Genomic DNA, 18936 nt, shown 5'->3' on the forward strand with positions numbered 1-18936 from the left:
CTCTGATAAAAAGAATTCCAAAAGTTTGTTTATGATATTTCAGCTTCAAATGAAAAGGTTCCAGACATTTTTACTTTGCTGTCTCTAAAACTGATAAAAGGTGAAAGTTGATCGGAGAATTTGACTTCCTAGTTTGCTTACCCAGCTTGATGACACCATTGTTGCTGGATGCCTGAAGATCCCCTTTATCTTGAAATTGTTTGAATGATAGTTAGATTCAAATTGTTAAAGGCACTTATAGCGAAACTGATATTACTTTTTTTTTCTTTTTAAAAATAAATTTAGAGTACCCAATTTATTTTTTCCAATTAAGGGGCAATTTAGCGTGTTCAATCCACCTACCCTGCACATCTTTGGGTTGTGGGGACGAAACCCACGCAAACACGGGTAGAATGTGCAAACTCCACATGGACAGTGACCCAGAGCCAGGATCGAACCTGGGACCTCAGCGCCTTGAGACTGCAGTGCTACCACTGCACCACCCTGTTGCCCTAACTTATATTACTTTAAGTTTGTTTTTATATTGAGTGTAACTATTTAATTTGATCTACATTGGCATAATTCCTGATTTTTCATGATGATTGGTGCCAATGCAATCTGCAAATAAATCTTTATTGGTCTATAGGCCTGGATAGGAGTTTTCCTTGCTGCCTTTGAACCCTGCTGTCCGGCTCCGATGTCATACAATCATAGAATTTACAGTGCAAAAGGAGGCCATTCAGCCCATCGAGTCTGCACCGGCCCTTGGAAAGAGCACCCTACTTAAGCCCCACACCTCCATCCGATCCCCTTTATCCCCAGAACCTAACCTAACCCTTTTGGACACTAAGGACAATTTAGAATAGCCAATCCACCTAACCTGCATATCTTTGAACTGTGGGAGGAAACCGGAGCACCCAAAGGAAACCCATGCACACATGGAGAGAACGTGCAGACTCCACACAGACAGTGACCCACTCTGGGAATTGAACCTGGGACCCCGGAGCTGAGAAGCAACTGTGCTAACCACTATGCTACCGTGCTGCCCACATGTGGGTCAGAACGCAGCACCATGTGAGAAGAGCAGCACCTCTTCACCTGAAGCTGCTCGTTTTCTCGTAATGGATGGTATGTGGGTTCTTGAAGCTGAACAGCTTGAGAGCAGCAGGAGGATGTTGTGACAGCGCTTAAAGATAGAGGAACACGGCGCAGCACGATGGCACAGTGGTTAGCACCACGGCACTGAGGTCCCAGGTTCAATCCCGGCTCTGGGTCACTGTCCGTGTGGCGTTTGCACATTCTCCCCGTGTCTGCGTGGGTTTATCCCCCAAAACCCAAAGATGTGCAAGGTTGGTGGATTGGCCACGCTAAAACTGTCCCTTATTTGGAAAAAATGAATTGGGTACACCAAATTAAAAGAAAAGATAGAGGAACACTTTCTCTACCTTTTTCAAATTTAAACTAAAAATTGTCTTTGCAGCTGGTCTACCATTGTGGGCATGGGGGTGAAAGGGAGGAATGCCGGGAGCTCCTCCAAAAGACTGTACCCAGGCAGTGAGGGATGGTCCCTTAGCCTGCCTGAATCATTGGTTCCCTTAGCCTCTGGGAACCTGGAGGCTGACTGGAAAATCCCATTCGACTTCCGACAACAGACTTTAATAAGTCCTTAATTGGCTTAATTGATGGCCTGCTGCATACAGACAGGTCATCATGCTGCCACTCATCCCACCCTGATCCTGTCTCCGTGGAAATGGCCCAGGTGCAGAATGGACCTGGGAATCGGCACACAGATTGATGCGGTATGTTTAGCGTTTCATTTGCTCGCCCTAGTAGGGCTTAAAATCAAGCTCCTTTTTACTATTCAAATTCTTACGTTCAAAAGAATGTTGAAGTTGAAAGTAACATTGAAACAGGTTCTTTTTTTTCCAAGAATGCTTCAACTGAAATATTGGACAAATCTTCTGGTATTCGATCAGCGATTGGACAAACATTTGGAGAATCCCCCCAGGACTCAAGTTAATATCTTGTCTAAATCAGTGATTATCCAGTGTAACTGAACTGAGCAGCACAACTGACCCCCTAATCACCCCTTTGACCTGACCTGACTAACCCCTGACCACTCAACTACCTCCTCGACACTACCTGACTACCCCATCACCCGACTACCCCCAACCCAACCTGACTGACCCTCAACCTCCCAACTACCTCCTGAACAGGACATGACTACGCCCCAACTGACTATTCTCCCCCCCCCCCCACCCAACTACCTCCATATTCAACTATCCCCTCTTCCCAAACCTACTGACCCCCAGTGACTACAACTCTCCCGCCTGACTTGATCCACCTATCCAGAAGGAAAAAACAGTTCAAACCAGTATTCTCATTTCCCCGTTTTGCTGTTTTTTTTCCTTCCGAGTATTCTCAATCCAAACTAAGACCCGACCACCAGACTAAACCCTAATCCGACTACTCACATGCTGGCACATACACTCACCAACTCATTTATTACAGAGGTATTAGGGGCAGAAGTAGGTGATTCAGCCCTTTGAGCCTGCACCACCATTCAATCAGATCATGGCTGATCTCTTCCTGCTCTCAAATCCACCTCCCTACCTGTTCCCAATATCCCTTTCACCCATTTTTCCGATCAGAAATACATCCATCTACTTCTTGAAACCATTTAGTGATTCAGACCCCACTGCACTCTGGGGTAGGGAGTTCCACAAATTCACCACCCTCTGTATGAAGTATCCTCCTTATCTCAGTTTTAAATCTACCACCTCTCAACCTACGTCTGTGACCTCTTGTTCTAGTTTGCCCCACAAAAGGACATTTGGTCTCTGTTTACTTTATATTGGTATTTTATATACCTCGATCAGGTCCCCTCTAATTCTTCTCAACTCCAGTGAGAATAAGCCCAAACTGTTCAATGATGCCTCCTCAAATGTCAACCCTGTCATCCCTGGAATCAATCTGGTGAACCTCCTCTGAACTGCCTCCAAAGCCACCATATCCGTCCTCAAATAAGGAAAACAAAATTTATTGGGAAACTTGAGGGGCGATATTCTCCATCCCACAACACCTGTTTTCTGGTGCGGCGCGCCCTCGCTGACAGTGGGATTCTCCATCCCAGCAGCCAGCCAATGGGGTTTCCCATTGTGGGCACCCCCACGCTGTCGGAAATCGGCGCGCGTGAGTGCGTTAACGGCAAAATGGAGGAACCCGCCGATGGAGAATCCAGCCCGAGATCTTTAAAATTTAACTGAATATGAAAAGGGGACATATCCTTGCCTTCCGTCTTTCCTTACACTCGCCAATACCCCCCCCCCCGTGAATTTATCATCAATGCTGCATCCGGAATAGGAAGTCCTGGGTGAAAAAAATCGCAAAAGGGTTAGGTCGCAGAAATCTATAAGGGCAGTGCACTAATCGGAGGACCTGAGCCATTATTTGGTTCTCTGAACCAATTATATAATAATTTTTAAAACTTGGCAAAATTATTTTTGCGAAGGTTTAAGAAAGGATATCAGTTTTAAAATTGGCAAAAAAAATCCATAAACAAATGATTAAAGGAAGGTAAAGTAAAACTATTTGATTTGCCTGAACCTGTCCAATTTCATTCAACAATTTGCATGTAAACACAGGAAAGATAATTACTGCTTGCACCTACTAATTATAGCAAAAAGCACTGAAAGTATTCTTTCAAATAATTGCAAAATGCATTAATTAGGCAATCGTGTTCTTCAATTGATTGTTCACAATTATGTCTCAGCATATAAAACCATTTATCTATTTAAAATTACTCCTTGATCCTTCAAATTACATAAGGCCTGGTTTTCATCCTGGAGGTGGGTCAGAGAAGTCAGAAAAATTTCTATCTTGGCCTGCCCACCGAGGGAAAAATGTCCACAAAGGTGGGATCGTCAGTGCTGGAGGCTGGATATGGGTTGGGGATGGGACAGCATGTCCAAAACGAAATATGGAGGTAGCCACAGGAACTACCAGCTGTAGAGGTGTGCTGCTTAAAAGTGCCGTGGGATTTTGTCCCAGTGAGAAAAACACAAATGCCTTGCATCCCTCAGTACTCACAAGCCCTTTGCGTTCCAAAGACTACACCTCATGCCCCGTCCTAACCCCCATGCCCCCTCATAACTCCCCCTCATTCCAAGTTCTGCCCTTCCACCACAATATGGCCGCTCATCCACCCTGTGCCAAGTTCTGCCCTTCCACCTATCTCCTATATCCCCTCTTGCCCTCTCTGCAAAACTCTGTCCCTCCATGCACACGCTGTGTCCCCCTCATGCTCCCTATGCAAAGCTATGGCAGTTCCATCCACATTGACCCATTAGACACTTTGTAGAACCAATGAAGCTATTAAGTAAATATAGAACACAGAGTGCAGAAGGAGGCCATTCAGCCCATCGAGTCTGCACCGACCCACTTAAGCCCTCACTTCCACCCTATCCCCATAACCTAATAACCCCGCCTAACCTTTTTGGACACTAAGGGCAATTTAGCATGTCCAATCCACCTAACCTCCACATCTTTGGACTATGGGAGGAAACCGGAGCACTCGGAGGAAACCTACGCAGACACAGGGAGAACGTGCAGACTCCGCACAGTCAGTGATCCACCGGGGAATTGAACCTGGGACCCTGGCGCTGTGAAGCCACAGTGCTAGCCACTTGTGCTATCGTGCAGTGGAAATGTTTTTTAAAAAACCTTGAAAAAAGCAATTAATGAAGACTTTTCTTCAATTCAAGAAAAGTCTAAAGTATTAGGTAATAAAATTGTCAATCTTCCTTTCAACTTTCAAAAACCACAAACCCTTGAAACCCTGTGAAATTGACTGGAGAAATCATGGAATCTGAACTGTCAGACAAACAATGTTTACTCTGGGAATCATGGCCTGGATTCACCCCTACCCGGTGGGGTGGGGGGTTCCGGCGTAATGGAGTGGCGGGAACCACTCCAGCGTCGGGCCGCCCCAAAGGTGTGGAATTCTCCGCACCTTTAGGGGCCAAGCCCTCACCTTGAGGGGCTAGGCCCACGCCGGAGTGGTATCCGCTCCGCCGGCTGCCGGGAAAGGCCTTTGGCGCCAGGCCAGCCGGCACCGAAAGGTCTTCGCCGGGCGACACATGCGCGGGACCATCAACAGCCGCTCACGGCATCTCCGCGCATGCGCAGGGGAAGGGGTCTCTTCCGCCTCCGCCATAGTGAAGACCAGGGCGAAGGAGGAAGAAAAAGAGTGCCCCCACGGCAGAGGCCCGCCCATGGATCGGTGGGCCCCGATTGCGGGCCAGGCCACCGTGGGGGCATCCCCCTGGGCCAGATCACCCCGCGCCCCCCCCCCCCCCCCCACCAGGACCCCGGAGCCTGCCCACACCGCCTTGTCCCGCCGTTCAAAAGGAGGTTAATCCACGCCGGCAGGCGAGGGTTGACAGCGGCGGGACTTCAGCCCATCGCGGGCCGGAGAATCGCCGGGGGTGGGCCCGCCGACCGGTGCGATTCCTGCCGACGGGCGCGGCGCGATTCCCGCCCCCGCCGAATCTCTGGTGACGGAGAATTCGGGACACGGCGGGGGCGGGATTCACGCCAGCCCCCGGCGATCCTCCGACCTGGTGGGGGGTCGGAGAATCGCGCCCCAGGTGCTTTATTATTATAATAGGCTTGGCTGAGAGCCCTGACGGCTATTAAAATAATAGAACACCTCCTCCCCAGAGGAAACATTGTTTAATTTACAATTAAGACTCTTTGATTTTGCAGTCAATTTCACAATGTTTGTTTACGCAAGTTAAATGGTTTCAAGTGTTTGTGGTTTCTGAAACTTCAAAGGGCCTGGATAATTGACACTTTCATTAGCTTGTCCAGTTTCGGGGGGAGAAAGTGATCAATAGCTTTCATTTATTTAAATATTTTTTTTAAACAATCCAATTTACACTGTGATGTTGATTTGTTGTAGAACGTATACAATGGTACAATGGTCATTGGAGTTAGGCATAAAAGGGAATAGGAGAGCACAGGAGTTGGTTGGAAGAGCAGAGGTGGCACTGGAGTAATTAAGGGCCATGGATATGGATGGAAGGGGCATAACTTGGCATAGGAGGCATGAGGGGAACCTTTTGAACTTAACTTTGAAAAGGTCCCATCTGGCAGATTAGGGTTCATGACTCCTGTAAGGGGCCCGGAACCACAACTCTTGAACATGCTGGCCCATGAAAATTGCAGAGGAATAGGAGATACCCACCTCTGCAATTGGGCCAGCCAAATCAGGAGTGCTGGATGCGGGCTTTTGACATTGGCCAGCATTCACCATTTAAAGATAATCCCCCAAAATTACATAGCCTGGGAATGAGGCCAGGACTCCCAGAATCAGGACCTGCATTTTTAAAGGTGCAAGTTTTGAGTGTCTTTGATGTTCTGGTTACCACAACAATGGTGGATTTGTGATCAAGGGCTTAAAGGTCACCAGCCACTAATGCCTCAAATTTTCTACTTTCGTCCAGTCGTACATTTAAGGTGCAACCCTTGGATTTATCTAGTAGCACTTTACTAAACGACGTGATGACCGTTGAAGTGATGACAATCTCCATCAATCTCTCCGCAAGGTCATCGGCATTGAAATGGCATTCGGCTCCTTTGTGCTGGCAGCTGTTAATAAATTGATCAATGCTTTCCCTTGGCTGTTGTCAATATGACATGAAGTTTAGCCTGTGAATTCCAAAGTTGACTCGGACCTTTAGTTGACCTTTTTCATAAACTTGTTGAAGATGTTAATGGGGTCCTTGGGGTCTCCTTCAGATGGACCTGATTAGTTTACATGCATTTTCCCCTTGTTGCTGAGAGAAATGAGTAACTTGGCGGCTTTTTCCTCTTGGTCCTGTACGTGCTGGTCTGCAAAATGTTAAGGGTTTAAATTCTGCAAGATCTCCTGCTTGCTAGTTCATAGTCAAATCTCTGTTTGCCATTGTGATGTTCTTGGTTTTTGACTGCAGAGTGCTACACAAGTGGAGTTGCTGAATGCTGTGTCTCTTTGAATGAGAATTTGCACTTGCTGCCCATCTGTTGTTCTTCTGCTTTAGGAGAACAAATGCTGCAACTGTTGGCTGTGCTGCGAAGGGAAAAGGCTTGCCTTTCCTTTTGCTGTATATTTTATAAATAGCACTTCATTCTTGTCCTCTTTTTGGAATATGTTTTGAAATAAGGAGTAGAAATTTTAAGTTGCAGATCTTCAGATTGCAGAGATGTTGCATTGGTTGGTTGTTTCTGATGCAGTTTTGAAACTGGGCTATGTTTTCTGTTGAATTGCTACCACACCTCGATCGTTAGGGCAGGAAATCTGATTATGGGACGGAAACTCAAAAAGCAAAATAGCAGAACCAATCGACAGTTGTGCTGAGCCCTTACGAGGGCCATTAGAATCTTCCTCTCCCAAGGCTCTCAGCCTGGGTGAGGATTTCACTGTTAAGATGAGTGGCTTATAAATGGCTGATACCGACATTCACAGGTACAAAGCCTGCTGCCCAAATCATGAGTCTGGAGTGAGGCCTTCGTTTGCTTCTGAACTCAGGGGCGTCATTCTCCGACCCCCCGCCGGGTCGGAGAATGGCCGTTGGCCGCCGTGAATCCCGCCCCCGCCCCCGCCGAAGTCTCCGCTCCCGGAGATTGGGCGGGGGCGGGAATCCAGCCGCGCCGGTTGGCGGGACCCCCCGCTGGATTCTCCGGCCCGGATGGGCCGAAGTCCCGCCCAGGAATTGCCTGTCCCGCCGACGTAAATCAAAGCTGGTATTTACCGGCGGGACCAGGCAGCGTGGGCGGGCTCCGGGGTCCTGGGGGGGGGCGCGGGGCGATCTGACCCCGGGGGGTGCCCCCACGGTGGCCTGGCCCGCGATCGGGGCCCACCGATCCGCGGGCGGGCCTGTGCCGTGGGGGCACTCTTTCCCTTCCGCCTCCGCTACGGCCTCCACCATGGCGGAGGCGGAAGAGACTCTCCCCACTGCGCATGCGCGGGAAACTTTCAGCGGCCGCTGACGCTCCCGCGCATGCGCGGGGAAACTGACAGCGGCCGCTGACGCTCCCGCGCATGCGCCGCATTTCCGCGCCAGCTGGCGGGGCAACAAACGCCATTTCCGCCAGCTGGCGGGGCGGAAATCCCTCCGGCGTCGGCCTAGCCCCTCAATGTTGGGGCTAGGCCGCCAAAGATGCGGAGACTTCCGCACCTTTTTGCCGGCGCGATGCCCGTCTGATTTGCGCCAGCTTTGGCGCCAGTCGGCGGGCATCCCGCCGTTGGGGGAGAATTTCGCCCCAGATATCTGTCGGAACTAGTTGCTGTGCCGAATTTCTGATTCCAAGTTCTTGTGGTTGAAGAACAGGACTTTTTTCTTGTTTTTTGAAAATGAAGAAGTTGGACTGACGTTCCCTGTCAGTGACTTCCCTTGAAGCAGTGTACTTACAGACTGTCCTTCCCTCGAGGAGTCTGGATTGGAGCTGGGTAAGTGGAATTACTGCAGTCGATGTTGCTGCCAAAGTCATCTTCTGCCTTGTGCTCAGGTATCTTAATGAATGACTTTCACTACTGTGAGACCTTTAGACATGACCACTGCTGATCTTTCAGTCTGCTGTCACCAAATCTGTTGAGAGTCTTGATATGGACCTCAAGGGATGTGTCACTATGCTATCCATTCTAAACAAGATGCTGAGGATGGTGAAGGGTGTTTTTCAACACAATTACATGAAGTTTATTATTACTTGCCTATATGCCTGACTCACAAGGTATACATGAGAGTCTTACTGATATAGAGGCCGGAATTCTCCGGCCGCTGGGATTCTTTTTTCTCACCGGTAATGCACGCCCACCCGTGGGTTTCCTGGCATGGAATGGGTTAAATGGGAAATTCCATTGACAAGAGGCAGGAGTAGAGAATCTTGCCACCAACGAATGGCATGCTGCCGAGAAACTCTTGGCTAAGGGACCGGAAAATCCAGCCCAGAGTCACAGAGATTAGTGACTATCGAAGCTGTACTTTTTATCCTCCAGCCTTACACACAGTGACATCTTAGTGAGGTCACTATGCAGCTTTTTAAAGGTACTTGTCATTGACTGCAATGACGTGCATAGAATATCACAACACATTGTGTCTTTCTCTTTGTCTCTCTCTCTCTCTGTTTATCTCTGTTGCTCTGTCTCTCTCTCTCTCTGTGCCTGTCTCTTTCTCGCCTTTTCTTTCTCTCTCTCCCCTCTAGTCCAAAAGATATTTGCTCTGAGACTGCACACACAGGTAAAACATGTCCAGCAGGCCTCTGACATCAGTTCCGGTCTGCCCAGATGCCACCTCCGGTCCCAACCTGGTTGGGGGTTCGGAAATTATTAAGGAGATTGGGGGAGTGGGTTTTCTGCTCAGCAAATAAAAACAAAATACTATGGACACTGAATAAAAGTCAGCAGATCTGGTCCAAAGGAGAATCATCTCTCTCCTGTCACAATTCCAAGCAGTGTTACAACTCAATGGGAAGATCCCAGAATGGCAACTTGGCTCAAAAGATCGAGGGCGGGATTCTCTGACCTCCGCCGGGTCGGAGAATCCCCGGGAGGCGGCGCGCATCCCGCCCCGACGCTGGCTGCCGTATTCTCCGGCGCCGTTTTTCGGGCGGGAGTGGGACACGCCACGCCAGTCGGGGGCCGTTGGCATGACGCCCGTTGGTGGGGGGGGGGGCTCGAGGGGATCCAACACCAGGGGGGGGCCCCCACGGTAGCCTGGCCCGCAATCGGGGCCCACCGTTCTGTGGGCGCGCCTGTTTCGTGGGGCACTTCTTCCTTCTGCACCAGCCCCTGTAGGGCTCTGCCATGGCCGGAGCAGAGAAGAGGAGCTCCTGCGCATGTGTCAAAATACGAAGGCCGGTCTGCGCATGTGCGGACTTACGCCGGCCGTTCCGCGCAGGCGCGAACTCGCACAGTCCCTTTGCCGCCCGTTGGAGCAGCGCCAACCCCTCCAGCGTCCACCTATCCCCCTAGAGAGGTGAGAATTCCTCACCTTGGGGGCCCGTTGGCACCGGAGTCATTGACGCCGGTTTTCCCGCCAGCGTGGTGACTTAGTCCCCAGAAGGGAGAACCCCGGCTCGTAACATTTTATTTTTATTTTAGAAAATGTGGAGGGACAGAGTCACAGGACCACTAATTAGTTTTAACAACAACAAAGAAAACCCTTTATTAAAATAATTAAAGTTCGATTATGATCTTTGATTTGATCTTTTACTCCCCCCATTTGCTTCACAACCAAACATAGATTTTAAGGTTAGCACAGGTTATAAAGCATTTCTTTGGCTATAATGCTCTCAGTAACACTCAGTCCCTTTAATGCACAGGCTGGCTGGGGTAAGACCCAAATTTCAATCAGAACCTAAGTGAATGTCTGTGGATTTCTCCTCAAAATTCTCCAAAATAATTCTTATACCATGAGCCAACTTGTCTCAGGTTTCCATGTGAGTGATTTCAAACCCCGCCTTCAAAAGACACACTTCCGAATCTTCATTTAAACAATGCTTCCCCTCAGTTATTTGCGTTAAAAAATAATCCACTCCAGGTTTTCCAAGCGACTCTTTCAAACAAAGCTTCCGCTCCACTTTTAACATGGCATCCAGGTTTACATCTCCCACTTCAGAGGCGAAATTCTCCGGAAACGGCGCGATGTCCGCCGACTGGCGCCCAAAACAACGGAAATCAGTCGGGCATCGCGCCGCCCCAAAGGTGCGGAATGCTCCGCATCTTTGGGGGCCGAGCCTCAACGTTAAGGGGCAGGGCTGGCGCCGGACTGATTTCCGCCCCGCCAGCTGGCAGAAAAGGTCTTTGGTGCCCCGCCAGCTGGCGCGGAAATGACATCTCCTGGCGGCGCATGCGCGGGAGCGTCAGCGGCCGCTGACGGCATTCCCGCGCATGCGCAGTGGAGGGAGTCTCTTCCGCCTCCGCCATGGTGGAGACCGTGACACAGGCGGAAGGGAAAGAGTGCCCCCACGGCACAGGCCCGCCCGCGGATTGGTGGGCCCCGATCGCGGGCCAGGCCACCGTGGGGGCACCCCCCGGGGCCAGATCGCCCCGCGCCCCCCCCCCAGGACCCCGGAGCCCGCACGCACTGCCTTGTCCCGCCGGTAAGGTAGGTGGTTTAATCTACGCCGGCGGGACAGGCATTTTAGCGGCGGGACTTCGGCCCATGCGGGCTGGAGAATCGAGCAGGAAGGCCCGCCAATCGGCGCGGCACGATTCCCGCCCCCGCCGAATATCCGGTGCCGGAGAATTCGGCAACCGGCGGGGGCGGGATTCACGCCAGCCCCCCCGATTCTCCGACCCGGCGGGGGTCGGAGAATCTCGTCCCAGGATTTTTTTGCCTTGACTTTTGCTCAAATTCTTCACAATTTCTTTGACTTTCAATTCTCAGACTGCATGCGGATGGCACCAGCATTTTGATTTACCACTTTAAATCTGGTTACTGCAGCTGTCTCTTTAACTCAGAACACTTGTCTGTTTTTCCCTTGAATTATCTTTCCAATACCTTGTTAATATTCTTGATCTTTGCTCTCTTTTCAGTCTTCGTAAGACATTCTTTTTATCCCAATTCCCTGGTTAACTGGACTCTATCTGGTTCTTTGGGAAGTCTGCCTCTTTGCAGTCTCATTGTGCTGTCCAGCTTTCTTTTGCCAAAGTTTTGAGATGTTCACTCCCTGGCATCCTATCTCCAGCTGCAAATGAATTCAGCTAAGAAACTAAACTCAGAAAGCTCCCTACCTTAAAAAGGCCCCCGGTTACTAAGTAACGACTTCATGCTTCTGCAAGCTTTTATTTACTCTTCAAGCCATTACTTATCTGAGGACAATGGAAGCACAGTTTGAACTGAGACCAAAATGCCCGCACATACAAACACCTTTGTCCAGCAAGAATCAAATGATATGTTTAATTTTTTGAATCCCATCCTTAAAGTTGCAAAGCCAATGCGCAGGGCAAGCCATTAATCTATCTAATTGCATGCTCCAAAGAAACAATTCAAATTCAAATTGTCCCAGGTTGCTGTGGGCCCTGATCCAAATTTTTAATTCTTCTCTGGCCACGGGAGAGGTCTTACTGGGTAAGGGTGGCAAATTTCCTTCCCTAATGGGTGTTAGTGAGCCAGTTGGGTTTTCACAACAATTGATGACAGTTGTCATGGTCGCCTTTACTGACACTAGCTTTAATATTCCAGATTTATTGAATTCAAATACGGTCAGCTGCAATAGTGGAATTTAAAACTACATCCCCAGGGCAATAGTCTGAGCCTTGAATTACTTTTTTAGTGACATTACCACCACATCACCATCTCCCCCAGCTGCGAGCCAACTAGTTGTCTGGCAGCTCTTGGACACAGGACTTCCTCACAGATGCGGCGGAACTCTTGGTGAATTAAAACAGCCAGCAAAACGTAAAATCAGGGCAGGGCTTGTGGAGGCGGGCAACTCCAACATTTCAGCCGGGGGTAGCATTGCCACCATCTGTGTAAAATTCTGTGCAATGTCCATACTCTAAATACAATTGTCACCCTGCATTTTTCTCTGAGTTTGTTTTTGAGAAAATAATCCTTGTGCATCAGCAGTTAAGCAGGAGTAGTAGAAGGCACTAGTGAGTTTTTAGCAGTTTGTATGGATTAATTGCAATTGAAATTAGCTGGAAAAAAAAGCCTGTTATGGTCCATGAAAGCTGCACCAAGTGATTCTTTGAAGGATAAAGAAAGGTTGTTGGCCTTTTATTAGGGAATGTGCAGTAAAACTATATCTGGTGATGTGGAACATCTTTGTACTGCAGCAGAGAACTGCAAATCGATATACATGGACAAATCAGTAACCAAATAAGGAGGGTGTTGAAGCTCGGTGTCCCTGGAGAGAGAGTGAGAGAGCGAGTGAGAAAGCAAACAAACAAATGCGCACACATGGGGTACGATCTTCCCAAAAGGGAACAAGTCCCCGAGCGAACGCGTTTAGCCGCGAGTTTCCCAGCATTCAGTGCCGAGAAACACATGGCTATTCAACGCAACCCGCTTTGAATAAGAGGTCCAAACAGGGAACGCATAGCCGAGGCCGCGCTGATGCACGATTAATTGCACAAAGACTAAAGTTGGGTACAACTGTGGCTTTATTACAGTCAGATGCGTGGCCTCCTGCTACAGCTGGCGAAATGGCAGGGCACTGGAGGTCATGCATATTTATACATTTCTCCATGGGCGGAGCCAGCCGGCAGGACCTACCAGCGAACCTGTAGAACGACCTGTAAGGTGCTACCATACATCTCCTACTACAGTGATTCACCACATTCACCCCTTGTTAAAAATGAGTCCGGCGGGGGTGACGTGAAATTATATACAATTAGTGCAATTATGTACAGTGGTAGGGAAAGAAAAGTCCATGTTGACGGTCCGGAGTCCGTCCAAGGTTCAGCCGGTCTGGTGCTTTGGTGCTTCGTTGGGAGCGGCGTAACGGTGGCGGAGAAGTCGGTGGTGGAGGTGGCACCGATGGCGGTGGTGGCAGTGCTGATGCTGGCCAGTCATCGGGGAACTCCGGGAGCGTGCCAAAGTCTTCTTCTTCCTCGTGTGCGGGAAAAGGGAGGGGGGGTGGTCTGGTGGGGTCAATATTGGCGGCGCGGTGGGAGGTGAGGGGGGGGGGCACATTGGTGGGGGGGGGGGTGTTGGGGTGGAACCTGACGGTGCCAGGTCCCTGAGTGAGACAGTATCTTGGCGGCCGTCGGGGAACTCAACGTAGGCATATTGAGGGTCGGCGTGGAGCAGTTGAACCCTGTCCAGCAAGGGGTCCGCCTTGTGGAGTCGGACGTGCCTATGGAGAAGGACTGGTCCTGGAGCAGCGAGCCACGTCGGGAGCGACACCCCGGATGTGGACTTCCTGGGGAAGGTAAAAACACGTTCCTGGGGTGTGTTATTAGTGGCGGTGCACAATGGTGACCGGATGGAGTGTAGAGCGTCATGGAGGACCTCCTGCCAGCGAGAGGCTGGGAGGTTCCTGGACCGTAGGGCCAGCTGGGTGGCCCTCCAAACCGTCCCATTCTCCCGTTCTACTTGCGCGTTTCCCCGGGGGTTGTAGCTTGCCGTCCTGCTGGAGGCTATACCGCTGCTGAGCAGGAACTGACGCAGCTCATTGCTCATGAATGAGGATTCCCTGTCACTCTGGATGTAGGCGGGGAAACCGAACAGAGCGAAGATGGTGCTGAGGGCCTTGATGACGGTGGCAGACGTCATATCGGGGCATGGGATGGCGAAGGGGAATCTGGAGTACTCATCGACCACACTGAGAATGTACGTGTTATGGTCGGTGGAGGGGAGGGGCCCTTTGAAATCCATGCTGAGGCGTTCAAAGGGGCGGGAAGCCTTCAATAGGCGCGCACGGTCTGGCCGGTTGAAGTGCGGCTTGCACTCCGCACAGATCTGGCAGTCCCTGGTGGCTGTCCTTACTTCCTCGACGGAGTAGGGCAGATTGCGAGCTTTGACCAGATGGTATGATCGAGTGACCCCCGGGTGACACAGGCTGTCGTGTAGGGCCAGGAGTTGGTCCACTTGTGCGCTGGCACATGTACCTCGGGAGAGGGCGTCTGGGGGCTCGTTGAGGTTACCGGGCCGATACAAGATCTCGTAATTATAGGTGGAGAGCTCAATTCTCCACCGCAAGATTTTATCATTTTTGGTCTTGTCGCGCTGTGTGTTATTGAACAAGAAGGCTACCGACCGTTGGTCCGTAAGGAGAGTGAATCTCTTACCGGCCAGGTAATGCCTCCAATGCCGCACAGCTTCAACGATAGCTTGGGCCTCCTTCCCGATGGATGAGTGTCGAATTTCAGAGGCATGAAGGGTGCGGGAAAAGACTGCCACGGGTCTGCCTGCCTGGTTTAGAGTGACGGCAAAGGCGACGTCTGAAGCGTTGCTTTCTACTTGGAAAGGCAGTGACTCGTCCACTGCGCGCATCCCGGCCTTGGCGATGTCTGCTTTGATGCGGGCGAAAGCGTGTTGTGCCTCGGCCGTGAGGGGGAGTTGGGTGGACTGAATGAGTGGGCGGGCCTTGTCCGCATAGTTTGGGACCCACTGGGCGTAGTAGGTAAAGAACCCCAGGCAGCGTTTGAGGGCCTTGGGGCAGTGGGGGAGGGGAAGTTCCATGAGGGTGCGCATGCGGTCGGGGTCGGGCCCAAGAAGTCTGTTTTGGACTGTATAGCCGAGAATGGCTAACCGGGTCGTGATGAACACACACTTCTCTTTGTTGTAGGTCAGGTTGAGAAGAGTGGCAGTGCGGAGGAATTTATTGAGGTTGGCATCGTGGTCCTGCTGGTCATGGCCACAGATGGTGACATTATCTAAGTACGGAAAGGTGGCCCGCAAACCGTACTGGTCGACCATTCGGTCTATCACTCTTTGGAAGACCGTGACCCCATTTGTGACACTGAAAGGGACCCTAAGGAAGTGGTAGAGGCGACCGTCTGCCTCGAAGGCAGTGTATGGCCGGTCCGACTTCAGGATGGGGAGCTGGTGGTAGGCTGATTTCAGGTCAGTTGTTGAGAAGACCCGGTACTGCGCAATCTGATTGACCATATCAGATATGCGTGGGAGGGGGTACGCGTCGAGCTGCGTGTACCAATTGATGGTCTGGCTGTAGTCCACGACCATCCTGTGTTTCTCCCCAGTTTTAATCATTACCACTTGAGCTCTCCAGGGGCTGTTGCTGGCCTCGATAATACCCTCCTTAAGCAGCCGCTGGACTTTGGACCTGATGAAGGTCTTGTCCTGGGTGCTGTACCGTCTGCTCCTAGTGGCAACGGGCTTGCAATCCGCAGTCAGATTGGCAAAAAGGGAGGGAGGATCAACCTTGAGGGACGCGAGGCCGCAAACGGTAAGGGGCGTAAGAGCCCGCCGAATTTGATGGTGAGGCTCTGGAGGTTGCACTGGAAGTCCAGGCCCAACAGGAGTGCAGCGCAGAGATTAGGAAGGACATAGAGGTGGAAGTTACTAAATTCTACGCCCTGGACTGTGAGGGTGACTGTACAAAAGCCTCGGATCGGGACGGAGTGGGATCTGGAGGCTAGGGAGATCCTTTGGTTGGCAGGGTGGACCGCGAGGGAGCAGCGCCTTACCGTATCTGGGTGAACAAAGCTTTCGGTGCTCCCGGAGTCCAGCAGGCACGAGGTTGCGTGGCCGTTGATTTTAACCGTCGTCGACGCGGTGGCCAGGATGTGCGGGCGAGATTGGTCCAGCATCATCGAAACGAGCTGTGGGTAGCCATCGGATGCTTCGGGTGGCGAGCGTGTGTGCGGTTCCGATGTCGGGATGTCTGTAGACCCTGTGGGGGACAAGATAGCGGCGCCCATGGTGCGCACATTGCGGGGTCGGGTCAAGATGGGGCACACGTGGCCGAAAGGGGACAAGATGGCGACGCCAATTGGTCGCACATGGACCCGGGAGGAGAAGATGGTGGCTCGCATTGTGCATCTGGCGTGGTGGAGGGGGCGATAGCGGGTGCGATCGCAGCGACTGCGCAGGCCTGACTCACAGCCGCGAAATGGCCCATTTCACTGCAGGCTTTACAAACTGCATTGCGGGCCGGATAATGTTGGCGAGGGTGCTTCTGCTGACCGCAGAAGTAGCAGCGGCGACCCCCGGGGTGCGCAGATCAGCATGCGGCGCAGGGGTATTGGGAAGACAGGGCCCCGGCTGAGGAGGTCGTCGACGGGGTCCAGAGGGGTTGGAAGTAATGGAAGGGTGGGCAGCGCGGCGGGAGAGGTACGATTGTACGTTACAGTATGCGACCGTCATGGAGAGCGCCAAGGTTTTCGTCTTCGTCAGTTCGAGCGTGGCCCCTTCCAGTAATCGTTCTTGGATGCGGTCTGACGCAATCCCCGTCACAAAGGCATCGTGCATGAGGAGATTTGCGTGTTCAGCGGCCATAATGGCCTGACACACTCAGTCCTGGACTAGTGGAATTAGGGCCCGCCAGACGTCTTAGATGGACTCACCAGGTAGTTGCGAGCGAGTGACGAGTACATGTCAGGCGAAGAGCATGTTTGCATTCTGCGTGTAGTGTTCCTCAAGGAGTTCCATTGCTTTTGTGTAATTTGTGGCGTCTTGGATCAGCGGGAACACGCTGGAGCTCAGTTTGGAGTACAGGACGTTTATCTTCTGAGCCTCCATTGGCGCGGGGTTCGCAGCGTTGATGTAGGCCTCAAAACATGCTAGCCAGTGAGCAAAGTCTTTCCTGGCATCGGCGAGTGCGGATCCAGCTGCAGGCGATCGGGCTCAATTCTGATATCCATTCTGTGGAAAATCTGACTGTAATAAATTGATGCACGATCAATTGCACAAAGACTAAAGTTGGGTACAACTGTGGCTTTATTACAATCAGATGCGTGGCCTCCTGCTGCAGCTGGCGAAATGGCAGGGCACTGGAGGTCATGCATATTTATACAGTCCTCCGTGGGCAGAGCCAGCCAGCAGGGGCTACCGGCGAACCTGTAGTGCAGGTCCTACCTTACATCTCCTATTACAGTGGTTCACCACATGCGCACAGCCCCGTTTTTTACAATGGGGAGCTCCATTCGCTGGAACTCCCCATTGTAGCGAGAGATTGGGATGCCCCAATCTTCGAGGCATTCTGATCTCCGAGGCCGCAAAAGGAATCCCCAACCTCCACCCCGCAGCCCCAATAAAACATGGGAGGGTCTCCACCCACTCCCCTCACCCCCTCTTCACCCCCGCCCCCCCACCCGCATCTTCCAACACCCACGGCAGGCAACCCCGGCTTGATCGCTCACGTGGGTTTGTCTTGGGCGCTACTGATGTTATCTGGCTGCGACACCGACTTGACTGTGTGTCTTTCCCATCCCTTGCAGTTAAGACCATAAGAGGTACTGTTTGTGTGTGTCTTTTCCATCCCTTGCAGTTAAGACCATAAGAGGTATGAGCAGAATTAGGCCATTTGGCCCATCGAGTCTATTCCACCATTCAATCATGGCTAATATATTTCTCATCCCCATTCTCCTACCTTCTCCCCAGAACCCCATAAGTGAGTGATATGGGTACAGGGCCAGTCGAGCTGGCTATTCTTATCACAGCACTAGAGGAGTACAGACTCCAGCACCAAGGTGTGGCGGCACCCAGGGAAGACCCAGCGGCAGAAGACCAGGGGGCCACAGTGTAGGCCCAGGTGCCGGAGGCTGCACCAGGTGTACAGGGGGCAGGAAGGCGTGGAAGGAGACCAAGGATGTACAGGACCCAAGTGTCCTTCATGGAGCTGTCGAACAACCTGTGCCGCAGTAGATTCTGTCTCAACAGGAAGACTGTGTGGTACCTGTGTCACATCCTTGCCAAATTGGAACCCCATGGTGGTGGAGGACACCTGCTCCCTGTGTCTCTGAAGGGCATGGCAGCTCTCAACTTTCCACAATGGGGTATTTCCAGGGCTCCACCGATGACCTGTGAGGTATTGAGCAGGCATCCGCCCATACGGATGCATTCTATGCAAGGGGTTTGAGCTTTATTTATTTTGACCTGAACCAGGCCCAGCAAAATGAGAGGGCTCCGGGATTTGGCACCATAGCTGGTCTGCCACAGTTGCAATGGTGATCAACTATGATGCAATTCATGCACATGTCTGCATGTTTTCCAGGGAGCGCACATGGTAGTTACATCCCGGCAACTGCAGATCACTGATTGTAGGGGTGACCTGTAGGGGACAAGGGATACCCCCTGAGGTCTTGGCTGATGATGCCAATGCGGAGGCCAGAGACCCGGTGCAATGAGATTCACAGCGCCACCCGTTCTGTGTTAGAAAGGTGCATTGGCTTCCTGAAGATGCACTTCCGCTGTCTCAACAAGTCTGGTCGGGTCCCCAGAGGATCTCCAGCATTGTGGTGTTCTGCTGTGCCCCACTTAACCTGGCTGCGCAGCGAGGTGA

The 18936-nt window shown here is 51.5% G+C and overlaps 1 protein-coding gene and 1 long non-coding RNA gene across 28 annotated transcripts in view; one reads left to right on the forward strand and one right to left on the reverse strand.

The window, feature by feature from the left end:
• Positions 1-11699, reverse strand: part of LOC140388297 (uncharacterized) — a 92800-nt gene extending 81101 nt beyond the window's left edge. For both annotated transcript variants that reach the window (XR_011934136.1, XR_011934135.1), the window contains exon 1: positions 11523-11699. This is a non-coding gene — a long non-coding RNA (uncharacterized lncRNA). The remainder of the gene's footprint in view (positions 1-11522) is intronic.
• The window catches only part of LOC140388298 (contactin-4-like), a 3617424-nt gene that overhangs the window by 2092401 nt on the left and 1506087 nt on the right, over positions 1-18936 (forward strand). The gene's annotated exons all lie outside the window — the stretch shown is intronic.

The sequence above is a fragment of the Scyliorhinus torazame genome, chromosome 13 (assembly GCF_047496885.1).
Source record: "Scyliorhinus torazame isolate Kashiwa2021f chromosome 13, sScyTor2.1, whole genome shotgun sequence".
In the NCBI taxonomy this organism is placed as follows: Eukaryota; Metazoa; Chordata; class Chondrichthyes; order Carcharhiniformes; family Scyliorhinidae; genus Scyliorhinus; species Scyliorhinus torazame.